This window comes from Agelaius phoeniceus, chromosome 3, assembly GCF_051311805.1.
Source record: "Agelaius phoeniceus isolate bAgePho1 chromosome 3, bAgePho1.hap1, whole genome shotgun sequence".
In the NCBI taxonomy this organism is placed as follows: domain Eukaryota; kingdom Metazoa; phylum Chordata; class Aves; order Passeriformes; family Icteridae; genus Agelaius; species Agelaius phoeniceus.
This window is the reverse complement of record NC_135267.1, coordinates 39,581,686-39,597,272: the sequence shown is the minus strand read 5'-3', so window position 1 is coordinate 39,597,272 and position 15,587 is coordinate 39,581,686. Positions and strand designations below refer to the sequence as shown.

At 38.2% G+C, this 15,587-nt stretch overlaps 1 long non-coding RNA gene across 1 annotated transcript in view; it reads right to left on the bottom strand.

Moving 5' to 3' along the window:
- LOC143693700 (uncharacterized) overlaps window positions 1-12,442 on the bottom strand; it is a 31,182-nt gene extending 18,740 nt beyond the window's left edge. Inside the window, exons 1-2 of the long non-coding RNA XR_013181638.1 lie at window positions 12,342-12,442; window positions 11,787-11,939 (exon numbers count right to left, since the gene is read on the bottom strand). This is a non-coding gene — a long non-coding RNA (uncharacterized LOC143693700). The remainder of the gene's footprint in view (window positions 1-11,786; window positions 11,940-12,341) is intronic.
- Window positions 12,443-15,587: the final 3,145 nt, after the last annotated feature.

The following is a 15,587-nucleotide window of genomic DNA, read 5'->3' as shown; positions in this document are numbered from 1 at the left end:
TTAGAATTTGTTGATACACAAGTCTTGTCAGGGTCTGGATAACTCAGCCTGACAGCTTTGGAAGGCTTGTCTTGTTTTTTGTCTTCTGACATTGGGGTTTTTTGGGCATCATTTTACACACATCAATACAAACCTGTGTTCAAATACAGATGTAGGGAAGAAATCTCATAAGATTTCAGTAGGTTTTCCTACATAGGGGATGGAGAATGAGAGAATCCTTCAGGGAGCAATTCAAAAGTGTGGGTCTTTTCTCTTTCTCTCCTCCCCCCTCATCAAAATATCACTTGAAAATCAAGAGAGTCTAAAAAAAAATCAGTGGTAGTGGTCAAAAGCCTACAAATTATTTCTCACCAAATGTAACTAAAAAAAAATAGACATTTTTAAAAGATACAAATCAGGGGGAACATGGTAAAATTATATGTTCTGAAAATCAAAATTATCTGAAATCAAAAGTCCAGGGAAGATGAATAGGAACTTCTGTTTCCTGGAATATGAAGAAGGATGTATAAAAGATGGGAAATTCAAACCAGAAACACCAAAATGTTTTTCCATGCAGCTTTGTGATTAAACAGTGGAATGTAGAAAGTAGATGAGACCAAGATCTTGGCCAGGTTAAAAAATGGTTGTGCATTTATATGACTGCCAGGACCTCAATTAAGAAAAATGAATAGTTTCAAAGGTTTTTTTAAGCATTCTTAAACCTGTTCAAAGACAGAATGAGGTGTTGCTGGGGCTGTTTTATTCCCTGTATGCTGGCTACAGAATTTTGCTAAGCCTTACATGGCAACAGTTTTATTCCTGATGGAAAAGGTGCACTCACATAACCAAATAGGGCTGGCACTGTGCCTGTACTTAATTTCTAAATAAATACCTAAAATTTCAGGTGCTTGTATTTGCTGAGATGTGAGCACTGGCCCCAACATAACATGATCCTCTTTGTGCATTGGATTCCTCCAGTTTCTCCTGTTGCAGAGTTTCTCACATGCTGCTACTTCACTTTAGAAGTTTGAGGAAGGAAAGGAAACATCTGGAGCAAAGGCAGAGGGTAAAGAGGTTAACAAGTGATGGAAAATAGTGTACTTACCTCCAGTTCAGTAGCCACAAGAACTCCTCTAGTTCTGCATTCCTTTCCACAGGAAAGACTCACACATGTGATCACACAGCTATCAGTGTTTGGTGTCCAAGTGCCAAACCTCCTTCGTTTTCTTGTAACAATATGTTAAATTTTTTTGTGTATGCAGGACCCAGCTAAGTGATTCAAGGCTGATGCACTACTTGGTGAGTGGCAAAAGAATTCTGCTCTCTGTTTGAAGTGGGAGCTCAGCAGTCCCAGGGGTGCAAAGGCAATAAACTGGCAGAAACTGTCTTTTTAACTGCATCCCCCCAAACTGGCAATGACCCCTCTGAGTGGTCCAGTTGATACTATTAGTTAATAAAACAATGCCAATTACAACATTAATTTATAACACTTAACATTGGGAGGGCCTCTGTGATAGGTCTCTACTGGTATTTGATTTTGGTAGTAAGAATAAACTCCCCTTGTGTTAAGTGATTTTAGAGCTAAAAACTTTTTCCTTTTTTTCAGGAAGCTATAGAATCACTTTGGCTTCAAGGCACTGCTTTCTCTGCTTGGAGGAAGTTTTACATTGTCCCACACTCTTTAGATTCTTTGGAAGAGCTGAAAACGATAACATAGCATAATTTTAAAAGGAGATGCCTTTTAGACAAACTACAGTACGTTATAGACTCACTTTGCCTCAGTTTTGATTCCAAAATATCCCTTCTTTTAGCACATTAACTTTGTCAGCTCTCTGTCTTGCTAAGGCAGTCAGGCTGCTCTAGATTTATATTCCCCTCTGAAATCAATAAAATAGTAATGAAGCAACAGTGGACACAGTCAGGGCCTTGCAACAGAGATTCAGACCCCATGCTGGGTTAATGTACTATGAGATTTTGCAGCAGCCAGATATTCATTTAATGAATTTCCTCTTTCTTTCCCCCCTTTTTCCTGAACACCCTCCCATTTCAGTTTGCTGCCCTTGCTCTTGTGTGCTTGCTCCCTTTCATGTGACAGCAAGTTGAACTTTAGCAGCTGTTATAAAAGAGGAGATGTGAGAAAGATTGCAGGGCCAGGAGGGGCGATGATGGGTGCTCCTGCCAGGGGGGCTCCAGGGAATTCTCAGTTGTGTCCCATTGGAAGTCACTGCCTGTCAGCCTGCTGAGGTGTGTGGTACAAATGGTACCAAACCCCCAGTGCCAGCAGGGATGTGGCTCAGAGGAAAGGTTCCCACCAATATTTTTGCATCTCATAAAATGTCTTGGGACAAGGAATAATGTCTTATTACTACAATGCAGGAGTAGCAATCATTGCTGCTATACCTAAGGTTGATTTCAATCTTGTCTTCTCTCTCCTTGCCTGAAGTGACTTTGAACTCTATGAAAATGTGGCTTAGGCTTCTCAGGCTGGAAACCTCCAAAAAAAGGTTGTGTCCTTAGGTGCATTTCATTTTGTTAGACATATTGGGGGTCAAAAAGAGTCAAAGAATTTATGATTTTATATGACAATGAAAATTTCTATTTTGAGAAGTGCCATTTCCTCCCCTGGAAAAGGAGAAGAAAAGAAAAATTTGTTTCCAGAAATACTCAGCTTCTGCTGTGTGATCTGCTATGACTGTATTCTTGCCAGCTCTATAACATTTGCATGTTTTGTCCCTATGTAGGGAACATCTCTGAGTGCTGGGTGTAATCTGAGGCACAGCCACAGAGCAATCCTGTCTTGTGTGCAGGGACTCTGACATATCAGGATGCATTTGGACATGCAGTCCACACACCAGCCACCACATTTGCACTTGCACAGCAAATCCCATGGTTTTTGTGTTTGTTCTGGAGTCACTGGAGGCCTCTGGTAGATATTTCTTTTTGCCTAAAGAATGGCAGCTGGAGAGGCAGGGTCCACTTCTGAAATTTAAAAGTTGGCAAGCATGATAGATTTGCTGAAACATTGGAAAAGATTGCTGGCTCTCAATCCCAAAGCATGTAAGTAGCACATGGGTGAGTACAAAGAGTTTGGCAGTGTCTTTGCATCTTCTTCTAAGCCTGTGTGCACTGCTCACCTGGCTGGGAGAGCCCAGCCCTGCTGCTCTGGGACCACCTGCACAAGCTCCTGCCACTCAAGTCCATCTTTGAAAATAGAAAATATACTGCTCTTCTAACAGGCTTACCTTTGATATTCCCAACACTCGTGACAGGTTGTTAAAGCTTGACTGCTGACCTCAAAAATAGCTTTGAAAGCACAGCACTAGTTCAGTTGTCCAAGGCATAAGAAGTGTGTGCTCTCTTAAATGGCCTATGAGGAGCTTTCACATGGGCCTATTTCTACCAACAGAGAAAAAAAAAATTATTAGGATTAATTGTTGTCAAGCACACTCTCTTTTTTAATCATCATTGATGTTTTTTGTAGCTTTAAATTCCATTATGTCATCTAGTTTTACTTATTCCTTTTCACATACACTTTTGCAATGCAATATAGCCAATCTGCACTGGATTGTTAGTGAGGATGGTGAAATCTCACCACTGAATCTTTATTGCTCTCATATGGACCAGAGAGAACTGAATTTGCAGAGAGGAGAGTCAAGGGATAGAAATCATCGTCTAAATTTATCTCTTTCTTTCTACTTGCAATAAGGAAGTAATTCTGGCAACTAAGTTTTCTAAATATGACAGGAATAGTAGACTTAGAGCCAGGAGAACAAAATTAGGTTGGTAAACTTACTAGGTAATTACCTGTACTCACTGTTTTCTTGTTAAGTATTTACTCACCAGCTTATGTCAAACTAATTCCCTACGGGAGGCAGATGTTTAACAGGAGAAAAATCCTTTTTCCTCTAGGAAGTTCAGTGATTACCTGGGAAGTGCAAGGTCTGGGTCTGGCATCTTTTCTGTCCCTTCTTCTGTACAACTGGCCAGGAAAACATCAGGGGGGAGCACTAAGTGAAAGTGCATCTGACTGTAACACACAAAACACCTGTGTAGGGTGCTTTTCCTTATGCTGCTTATATTAATTTTAATCTATGATATTCAAATGAAAAATGCATGAGGGAGTCTGTTGAGCAAGACAAGATTGCCTCTTCTTTTCTTAGGTCAAAGTAGATGAACCAGAATGGCCTGTTGGGCTCACAGTAGGCTTTTCACCAGTGTGGAAATTTTAAAAAATTCCTGAGAAGTTACCCTTTCTGATGGCATTTAACTACATGTAATTTTATTTCATTTGTGTCTCCTTACCTATGTATGCAACACTGGAATGCAACAGGGATAAGTTTTAAAAGTAGGTAAGGTAAATGACAATTTGATAAAAGTTAAACTCTGCCTAAATATATCCAAACCTGCAAGATTATAGACCTTGTCTCTGAATTCTACTTGTGGCACAGTCTGATTGTAAAAAGTGAAATTTCTTGTGTTGCAAAAAGTATTTGCATGCATCCCTGTCCTGTGATAAACATCAGATATCCACAGTAGAGCAAATCTGGATTTGACATTGCTGTATCTTGTAAAGGGAGGACAATTACTCTCTGTAATTAATAGATGCCTTTTACATTAAGATACAAATTATTTAATTTATTTGGACAGTTTAAATGCAACATAGCAATCACTATATTTTAAACAAAATTTTTCTTTTATTTAATCTGAATAGAAAACAGCTAAAGACATTTCAGTCTTTATTGAGGGACAACTTCTACCATGCTTTCAATCATTTTGCCAGACTAAGAAATAACAAAAGAAGGCAAAAAAACCCCTCTGATAAAACAGATTTACACACACACTTAGAAAAAATGTAATCAGTATAGTGTATACCATGTCTTTTAATATGGATAATACTCATATGTTTAAAGTTATGCATGTTCTCAAGCCTTAGTGAGAGTAAGGTTGGACAAAAATCTCTGTCTATTTTTGTATGTCAGGCAACTATGTCATATAGAAGTGTTTGGTATTACTGATCACACAAGTTTCCCATGTGCAAACCATACAATTATAAAATGCCTTTGGTCCTTTTCTCCTTTTCAGAAATGTGTCCTACAACACCTTGTCCTCTGTTTTTAGAGAAGGATAGTGTTCATATATAGATTTTTTTAAACTCCAATATAGAATTCATTGAATTACCTTTTCATACTGACTTGCACATGTATATTTGTTCTTTAAAGTCTCATTTACTTTCTTGCTTTTTATATAAGCAAAAAATAATTTTGTAGCTAAAAATTGCTTTTTTTGGTACAGTTTGATTCAATTAGCTTTTAACTGTGCTGATATTTACCGGATGGTCATAAAAAGAAAGCAAAGTGAAAATGACAAAAAGCCCCATGTTTTGCAGAAGTTCACATTCAGTGCATCCAATCTGCAGTCCCTGGAGACAATAAGAGAAAAGAGCATGTCTGTAATGCAGCTGCCAGTTTAGTGATCAAATCCAACAGATTGTGGTCTGGCCAGATCTGGTGTCCAGATAAAAATGGCATTCATGCTAACCATCTGCCTACAGGTCAGTGGGGACAAAAATTAAAAATAATTACCTCTAATGAATGAATAGACAATGACAATCCTGTGTGAGGTATGGTATCATCTTTGTGCATGCACACACACATACACACACACACATATTGAAGAGTCATTGGGTTATTTTTTTTAGAATGCTCCAAGCTACAGTTTTCATTTATGTTCTACTTTAATTGCCTCACTCACTGACTTTATGTTGTAGTTTTAAAATACACAGCTGTTTTTTTGGAAACTAAATTGCACTAATGGTGATACAAATGATTAATACTTTGATTATGTCCAGTGCAGGACTCAAAAGCCAGCTTCTTACTCCTAAAATCCTAAAATCCAACTAAGTCTGAATAAGCAGTATTCTAGACTCATAATCTCCAAAAAGGCAATTTGGACTATTTACTTTCAGGTACAAACTCTGTGGAGAATTGGGAGCCCTGAAAGAGTTAAGCTGAGCACTGATTGCTGCAGCTGGAGCTACTTGGAGGGGGAAAAGGAAAGGTCCGGATTGGGGTGTGAAGCTGCCTGGGGCTGTCCAATCTGACTTTCATATCTACAGATCCAAATCCACCATTCAGAGCTGCAGCTGGCATCTATGTGTCACAAATTCATGGGTTTTAGAAAGGAAAGGCCTGTATGTGGTGAAAAATACAATAAATCATGGAGATTCATGAGCGTCTCTTCTTAATAGCCCCTGAAATAGCCCCTGCTGTTGCTACAGAGAGACTACATAGTCAGTAGTGTAATTTCAAGAGACTGCACTTTTTAAAAATTCTTTCTACAGCTATGGAACAAGATTTAATTCTGTATTAACATATACATTCTCCAAACAAAATTATTCTACTGTCTTCTATACTAAGCAGCCACTAACTCATAATTTTTCCCAACTATTCCGGAAGCAAACATGCTCTGAAGATATATTCCAATTTAACCAAAGTGCCTTCTTTTTACATCTCCATATAAACAAGTCTGAGTGTCCATGTAATTAATTTATTTGTAGAGAAAGCGAATAAGAAGCTTTTAAGAAGATTTTACTGCTGTAAACCCTAAGGCTTTGAGCCGGCTAAGAGATACCTCTGCCTATAGTGCAGAGTGCCCTACTGAAGGCACTTTGGTTAAACTGGAATATATCTTCAGAGCATGTTTGCTTCCAGAATAGTTGGGAAAAATTATGAGTTAGTGGCTGCTTAGTATAGAAGACAGTAGAATAATTTTGTTTGGAGAATGTATATGTTAATGACATGTAAGTGCCAATATTGACTTCATCTAGATTTAAATTACCTCTTTTCTACATATATATGTATTACATAATGGTAAAAGATAAGTTGATTAATTGTAAAGGCCAGGAATGACAGAAAATATATAAGGAATATCTCTGCAGAAATGTGTGCTTCAGCTTTGATCAAGAAGTCCGTATTTTTCAACTGCCAAGAAACAACAATTTTTTGATATCACAGTGAGCTTGGCTTCCTTATTCAACTTTGTACTGTGCAAAAGTTGCAATGATCTCTAAGTTCAAGCAGGTTGTTGTAAATTAGATCTTCATCAAAGAAAGATGAGCTGGTTTCTCTCAGCACCCAACATCCTCACCAAGTCGAGCACTCTGTCTGTGCACACACTGATCCCAAGGAACCTTCCACAAGAAACTCCCTGGGAAAGATTCAGAGCTGTCTATGCAGGCCCACAAGAACACACTCTGCAGAAGGAACAGCACTGTATAGTCAGCCCCTAGTTTGTATCAATTGAAGTTCAAAACCAAGATATTCTGGGCTGATGTCCTTGTCTACACCTCTCCAAGAGCATCCCTGCTCCTGTCAAACAGAGCCCAGCAGACATTTCCTAGCAAGGTGCGGTCAAATTGCTGAACTGTGATTTTTGTTAAAAGCTGCTCAGGACATTGTTTTGTTTTTAGTAGAATATTTTGCCATGGAAACCACAGAAAAAAAAATTGAAACAAAAAAATTATTACAACTCTTAAAGTGCAGGTCAGTGTTAATTTCACAGTTGCTTTCAAATGCAAAGTCTATTTGTTTATTTATTTGAAATAGTCATCTCTGCACAGTCCAGAGAGAAATATTTACATATGTCTCCACAGATGTCCACAGACTTCTATATGTAAAAGAAAATATATGTAAGAAAAAAACATTATCTTTCAGAGGGAATTAGTGATTATGCATGTGGCTTGTTTTAGGATAGGATGAAAGAATTGCATGTGGCCAAAGCTATTGCACTGTGTAATGCAGACAGGAGGCACTCAGACATGATAGAAACTGAACTGTAATAGAAGAATTTGCACATAATGAAGTAGAGCACTCAAAAACTTCTTTAAATAATATTCAAAACATTATGTTGTGCCTGTCAAGACATGAGATCAGGATCCCAGAAATCCACAAAAGATACAGCTGAGCTGAAAAAATTGTTTGCAAAACAACATGGTGAACATGTTGTTCCTCCTTGCAATTTTTTTAACATTTCTTCAAACAAATCAGGTTGACAACCAACCTAGCAACCAAATGCACTTACACATAGCCAGTCCTCAATTAATTCAGTAAAACTGAAACTGGAGACTGTTGGAAGTTCAGAATAGGAATAATAGTTCCACATATATCCTGTGAAAGGGTATGTATACACCTTGGAGAAATTAAATAAGTTAAAAAAATCTATAGCAAACACATTTGGACACAGAATTTGGACTCAGAACTCATTTTTAGAAATAGAAATTTCCAGCACTTTTGTCTCTCCTGGAAATACAGCACAGACTACCTTCCCTTCACATGTATTGAACAGATGTAAGACCTACATGAATAAGGAAAGGTGCCTTTCTAACTTTACTAAATTATTTAGAGCTCTGTAAATATGTTAGCATTCAATATATTTTCTTTATTTGCTCACTATTTACGTGTTCTGATTTGTCCTAAATCATTTTTATGGCCACTCTAAATGGTTTTTTTCCTGCCCTGTGGAGGAAGGAAGAGCTTATGTCTCCTTTATGAGTGATAGGATGTGCATAGAGTATTAAAGGTGAATCTTATTCATACAACCTGGAACAAACTTCTAGAGTGTGAGAGGTGGTAGGACTAAGGCCAGTGACAGCATGCAGAGAGCTTGATGTTTGAGAGGAGATTAAAGGAGTGCTGAGAACTACACACAGACTGCCAGGCATGGAGGAGGTGGTGGAAGAAGGAGACAGCTCTTCTTCTCTATAGACTCTGCTGTAGCTCAGAAAAAAACATTAAATGTCAGTAGATGTGGAGCACAATTACAGGAAAGAGTTCACCCTGTCTTGCTCTGTGTGAGTCCTTATATTTTGAAAGTATCTAATTCTAGATTTTGTAAAACTAGCTTTAAAATTTAATAGCTCTGCCCCACAGGTTTATTGAAATAGAAAAAAGCTTTATAGTTTCATCTAAATCACTGACATCACCTCTCTCTCTATATATATGTATATATAAATATACATCTATCTATATCAATTATATAGAATATACATTTCTATATATTCTCTTTTTATTGATTGGTGCTTTTAACTGATCCCTTTTAAAGCTACCTCAAAGAGAGTCTGTCCCACATAGTGAGATAAGGACTTGGCAGTGCTGGGCTAATGGCTGGACTTGATGATCTTAAAGGTCTTTTCCAAACTAAAGAAGATAAGAACTTATAGGACCATATAATCAATACGGTCCTATAAGTTCTTATCTTCTTTTGTCTTCTAGTTATTTCTCATGCATTAAATCTCATGTTGCTGTCTCTCCTTATTTTCATGTCCTTTCAGCTGCTGGCTAGCCAGGTTCTTATCCTTTTGCTGACTGCATGTTTTCCAGGAGATGAAGACCATTTGCTGGAGACAGCAGCTGGTCCTGTGCTTCTAAAGTGGATTTCCTGGCTGTGTAGTTAGCATTTGTCTACATGAGCAGTGTGTATCCCCACCTTGTCACACAGTGTGCTCCAGCCACAATGTTCTCCTCTATCAAGGTAATCACATTGAGCTGAACACCAACTTCTATATGATATACTGGTGACCCCAGAACAAAGGCTTTTTTTAGGTAATATTTGCCTTTGGGGACTCAGTAATCCCAAATGATGTATGATGAGACATTTGTTTCTAAGCTTTTGTGCCATGCTTGGCACAAAATTGAAGCTTGAGACATTTTATATGCAGTGTTACTCATACTGCCCATCTAAACCTATTGTTGCTCTCTGCTAATGCCCAAGGCAAAAGTTTTGCCCAGCTTCTGCCTGGGCACCATGCCATCCCAACAGATGGGTATGAGTGTAGACAATCAGGAAAGAATGTTTGTTCATCAAACATGAGTGGTTGGGGCATTTTTCCCAGCTGACACCAAAAACAGCTGTCTGCCTTGAGCATGCTTATTTCTGGTTAAAAGGTCTGTGATATATTAGTAATTCCTCTCTGAACTATGCAAACTGTCAATAAATAAAAGTAATTTACAATTAGCTATGGTTACTATGTTTGAGGCTACTTTTAAAGAGTGGCCTCAAACAAGTGTTTATTTTTTTGCTTCCAGAATTAGGAAGTGAGGACTAAGTGTCCATGACTCATCTGAGCTGCGATTAAACAGAGCTCAAAATGTGTTCTCAGTTCCTGTGCAACACTGTGCAGCAGGCTGCCCTCCCTCCTGATTGCTGAGGTGACAAGGACCGGTGGTACCTGCACTCCTTTGTCATCCATGCTGTTCAAACACTCCCTAACCCTAAACAAGATGTTTGGTTTCCATTGTCCAGAGGGAGGGAAACATGAAGATTTACCTTTATTTTCCAATATTTAATTTCATTTTTAAAAAAAAGGGCAGTTATAAAGACCTTTATGGTCTACAGGTGCATTTCAAAATATTTCTTTCATGTAAAACAGAATAACTCACAAATTTTTGCATTTCATAATCTTCTCATGTAGCCATCTGATATTTATATTCCTGGAAAAGATTTTAGCCAGCAGCAGAAGGGAATTAAAAACCCAACATTGACTCATCTACCAAGACAACAGCAGTTCTGCTGTTTTGCAATGTCATAATGATCTATATGCTCAAGATTTCTGCTGCATTTTATGTGGTGATTTATAGACATCATGTGTCTATACAACCCAAGCACAATGCTCTTCATGAAATTATTTACTTGCCATTTGCAACCTTTTATCACAGATAGTCAAAATTTTTCCTCCTGTAAATTGCTGCTATTTTACTAAAGTGAATGGATTTACACGGGATTTAAAAATTATGAATGTATCCCAATGTGCCTCAGACTACAGTCACCACTGCCCATGATGAGTGTTCTGAAGTCTCTGCTATCCCAAACCATTTTTGAAGGATGCCCCAGAAAAAGACCTGAGACACCAAGTTTCAAAGTTCAGTTCTCAACAAGAATGCTTCACTGCATAAAGGTCTGTGTCACAGTATGAGCACTGACTGCAGGATGCATAATATGCACATATACAAAAAAGAATTCATGGCATATTGTGGTTTCCCACACCAATATCTTTGAGAGCTGATGTTATACAGAATGTTTTCATTTCCCAGTGTTTAGCAAAAGAAGCCCAAGCATAAGAAGAAGCAGAATACATGGGGCCACAGGACTGTCTTCTTGGGATGGCAGCACTCAGTTTTCTAAGGAAACATGCCACTGTATCTATCACACATCCACATTTGGAACAGAAAGAGCTGGAATTTTTAGAGTGATTCCCCTGAGAATCAAAGCATTAATTCACATGGCTATTTTCCCACAGGTTTAATGGGGAATATCTTTGTCCTTGAAAGTCTGCCAGGACTGAGACAGGCTCTGCAGCATTTACATCTACGGGGCACTGACTGAGTAACTGGGGGGATGAGCATGCTCCATCTGGTCCTCGCCGTCCCACTGGCATATGCAGTTATTGGCTTCACCTTGGAGAGGTAGGCATCCATCCCAGTCCCTCTGCATGTGACAGTGTGTGGCATGTCTACCAGGCTGTCCTCATCACCCAGTTTTCCTGAGTGCCGTGAAATAGAAAAACACTGAAAAAGGAGAACTCAGGTGACTCTGGAAAGGATATTGGACAGGAATGGGACAGTGCAGCAGTCCTGCCCAATCTGTTGTCTGGTGAGTGAGACACAGGCATTCTGCAGTCATTTAATGAATGGAATAAAAATTCCCAGGAAGGAGAAACTAATCCTATGCACTTTTTTTTCCTACTTTTTTTTTCTTTTTTTTTAGCCAATATAACATAAAACTGTGTAGAGGATTGAGATGACATTGCATACCTGTGTAAAGTGATGAAAGGCCAGAATTTGTAACTTTTCCTTGTCTCTCAGTGATTGGTCTCTGATCCTCATCAACTATAGAAGTAGGAGATTTTTCCAGCAAGCTCATTTCTGAGCTAAGTGAAGCTGTTTTAGTGGAACCGTGGACCATCCCTGAAGAAAGGTAGAGAAAATGTGTTGAAATACAAAAAAAATTTTAATCTTTAATTCTTTCTCCCATCATCCATTCAAACAATGTTTAAAAGGGGAACCTTCTCCCAGTTTCATGAGGAAACCAGCTTCAGGACCACCCAGAGAGCTCTATTCCCTTCTCCTTGTCTAAATCACACAAAGAAAAATAAACAAATGAACACAACATTTGCTTTCTCATCCCTTCTTTTCACTAAAGGGTCAGGAAGGTCGGGGATCCTTCTTCTGCCATCTCTGGACACCCTCACCCTCTTCAACAGCCAATCCAGATGGATCATGGCCTTTGAAATCTTAAATCCTTTAATCAGTTTCTCCAACTTTCTCTGTTGGCTCCTTTATGTCACATTCCAGGGCTAATTCAGGTACCTTCACACAGCACAGGATTTGGATGACAGAAAACACACGGGGAAGTACAAGTCCAGAGATCTGTGCAAGCGGTGGGTTGATTATCCTCAGCTTCATTAAGGTTGCTCAGCAACATGAGCTTGTATTAATCATGTCAGAGCAGCCGTATCCTGACAAGCTATCGGCACTGCCAGGATACAGAGCCTTCCCTCACACTGCTGAGAAAACATTCCCATGAACAGTCCCTCTGCTTCCAGAGAGGTAATGGGGGAATAAAATTTAGACTTGTCAAAAATTTAATGAAGAATTATTCTTATTATGGTTATGAGTCCAACCAGAAAGGAACAGAGGATGTTGCACAAAAGACCTTTTCAGTGACTACAAAAAGAAATATGAAAAGCAGCACTTGAAATATGAAATAATGCAGCTAAATGATCTAGGTAATTAAACAAGGGGTAAAGAATTCCTGAATAGATAGATCACTGGCTGCACAGCTCACAGCTTTTCTATGCCTGGGAAGATGGAGACAACGTATTCTTGAGAGATTCATCACTAAGTTCACAGTCATCATTTCCAGCTGGATTTTTTCCATTTGATAATTTTATCCAGTTAATCAGAGCTCATCAAATACTGCAGAAAAAACATTCAAGAACTTCAGTTTAAATTCCAAACAGCTTCCTCATGTCTTTCTATTTCTTATTAATATGATTATGTTCACTCACAAATGTTCTTTTTTTATCTCAGCTTTTTAATGATTTCAAATTACCAGCCATTCATTGGAGCAGCGCTTCAAGTAGCATTAGAACAAGGATGACTCTTTCATGAACTACCCTTACACTGTTGAGCCAAACAGGAATTTATGTGGATTTCCAGATATTCAGTAGCAACAACATCAAGCTACACTTGCTTTAAATTTGAGGCAGAGTTTACTGAAGAATTACTGAATAATGGATTTATATTTTAGTAAAGGCAATTCTGGAATTGCCATTAATGATATGTGAGTGAAATGAGTGGGAGATGATGTCAGCCTCTTAAAATGAAGTGAGGATTTCTCAAACACCTTGCAGATGATTTTAGGACCCTATCCCTAAAAGTCTATGCAGATAGTACAAGTAAAAAAGCCCCACTAAAGTCAAATGGGATGCTGGAAAAACCATAGGGATTATTTCCTTAATACAAAGACAGAGAATTTTGGGTTGAAACACTCTAGAGGAGATATCCTCTATAACCCCTATCTCTGAATGCATATACTTTATTGCCTACCGCCAGCTTTAATTACAAATTGAAGGATTGTGCTCAAAATGCTCTATAAATAACACATTGGCTGTTACTATACCAAAGGTGGAAAACTGTTGGGAACAAACATTTTTATTTGTTTTTGTCTTTGTTTTTGTTTTAAATCCCTCACTTCGTGGAGCAGGAAAAACTATCATGTAATTACAGGGAGATTTTTTTGAAAAAAACAAGCAAATAAACAAACTCAGCTTTCAAAAAGCAGTTTTGAAACTTGAGGAAAGATTTGACTCCTATACTACACACAAAGAAATATTTCTACTAGTTTGCTCCTACTTGAACTTATGAGTCTGAAAGAACCACCTAAATTTGAGAGATCATTGAGGCAAGAGGGTTTTTTTCTGTTTGTTTGTTTATACAATTTTGCTTAGGTTTCAAATACTTTCACATAAAGAACACTTCAAGTCACTGAATACTATGTGTACTCCCACGTACCTTTTTTTTTCCTAAGTTACACACGCTGAAAGAAGCCACTTACTGGGAAGGAAGACTACTCTTGGCCCACTTCTCTGCAGGACAAACTCCAGATGTCTGTCTCCATTAAATTTAAAAAGACACCTTAGATCTGTGTTGTTGTCTATATTTCTTCCTCCTGTCCCCCTGCCAGCTATAAAGCTAGAACAGTGCAATTTGATTTGGCAATCACTATTTATAACCTGGACTGTACATTTGAATGTCTGGAGACTGCCCTCATTCTATACATAGTATTAGCATGAAGAACTTTTACTCTCAGTTCAATTTTGCTTATGCAGCAAACAAGTTAAATATTATAATTTCTCAAAGAACTTGGGCTAGCTAAGAGTTTTGAGCAGTTAAACATCTGAAGCATTAAAACAAAGAAATGTAACTTCCATTAGTGGCATGGTTACTAATTATGTGGCTACAGGATAAATTCTGTGTTATTAATAGCAATAGGAAGAAATTCTTTACTGGGAGCATTGTGAAGTACTGTTTCCCCAGAGTAGTGGTGAATGCCCCATCTCTTCAATGCCAGGTTGGATGGGAGGGCTTGGAGCAACCTGGTCCAGGAAGGTGTCCTGGCCCATGATAAGGGGGGCTGGAATGAAATGATCTTTAACGTCCATTTCAACATAAACCATTCTATGATTCCATTAATAGCTCTAAATTCCATTTATTTCTACTTTAAAGAGGATTGTGCTTGTTAGACACATGTGCACATTTTCACATTGCGTGTTCTTTCTCTGAAACCTAAGCAAAGGTCATGCAAATCTGAAAACCAATATGATTTGTATATATAATGCACTAACATTTTAGATCACTATCATGTTATTAACCCCTGTTTCATCATAAAAATAGGGTATTGTATCAGCATAAGTACCAGCTGAGATATCCATGTGTCTCAGTACATACATAGCACAGATAAATATTTCATTTTCCATCTCAAAGGTCTTTTAATCCAGAAAAATGAATCCTCTAGTTCATGAAATTCATCTTTTTTCTGCTTTTATTTCAACCAGTCCTTAATCTTAGATATTAGGATAAATTCTTTTCTTGGCTCTGTCTGCCAGCTGCAGGAGGCCCTTGCTTTCATCTGAAGAATCCATCAGAGCTAATGTCAGAGTTACGATACTTGAGGGGGTATATCTACCACCTTGTTGTATTAGGAGAATTTTAAGTTGGACTTTTTTTTTTTTATATTGACTTTAAACATGTGGAAAGCATCTAGCAGGGAAAGGAAATAAGTTTGTGGTGTTCCCCTACCATGCAGTCTATTACCTCAGTGGCCAGTGACCAGAGATGGTTGTTCAGGCAGCTCAGTCTATTCTACTCCTGTTCAAGGGCAATGTGGACTTGCTACAGGCAGAGTTTTCTCCTCCACACCCCACATCCAGGCACTGCCCTCTGCTTACTGCATACACAGAGGTTTAAGTAAGGTGAAACAACAAAACAAACAAACAAACAAACAAATAAATAAGAAAATAAATGCCCCCAAATAAACCACAACAGAGTAGG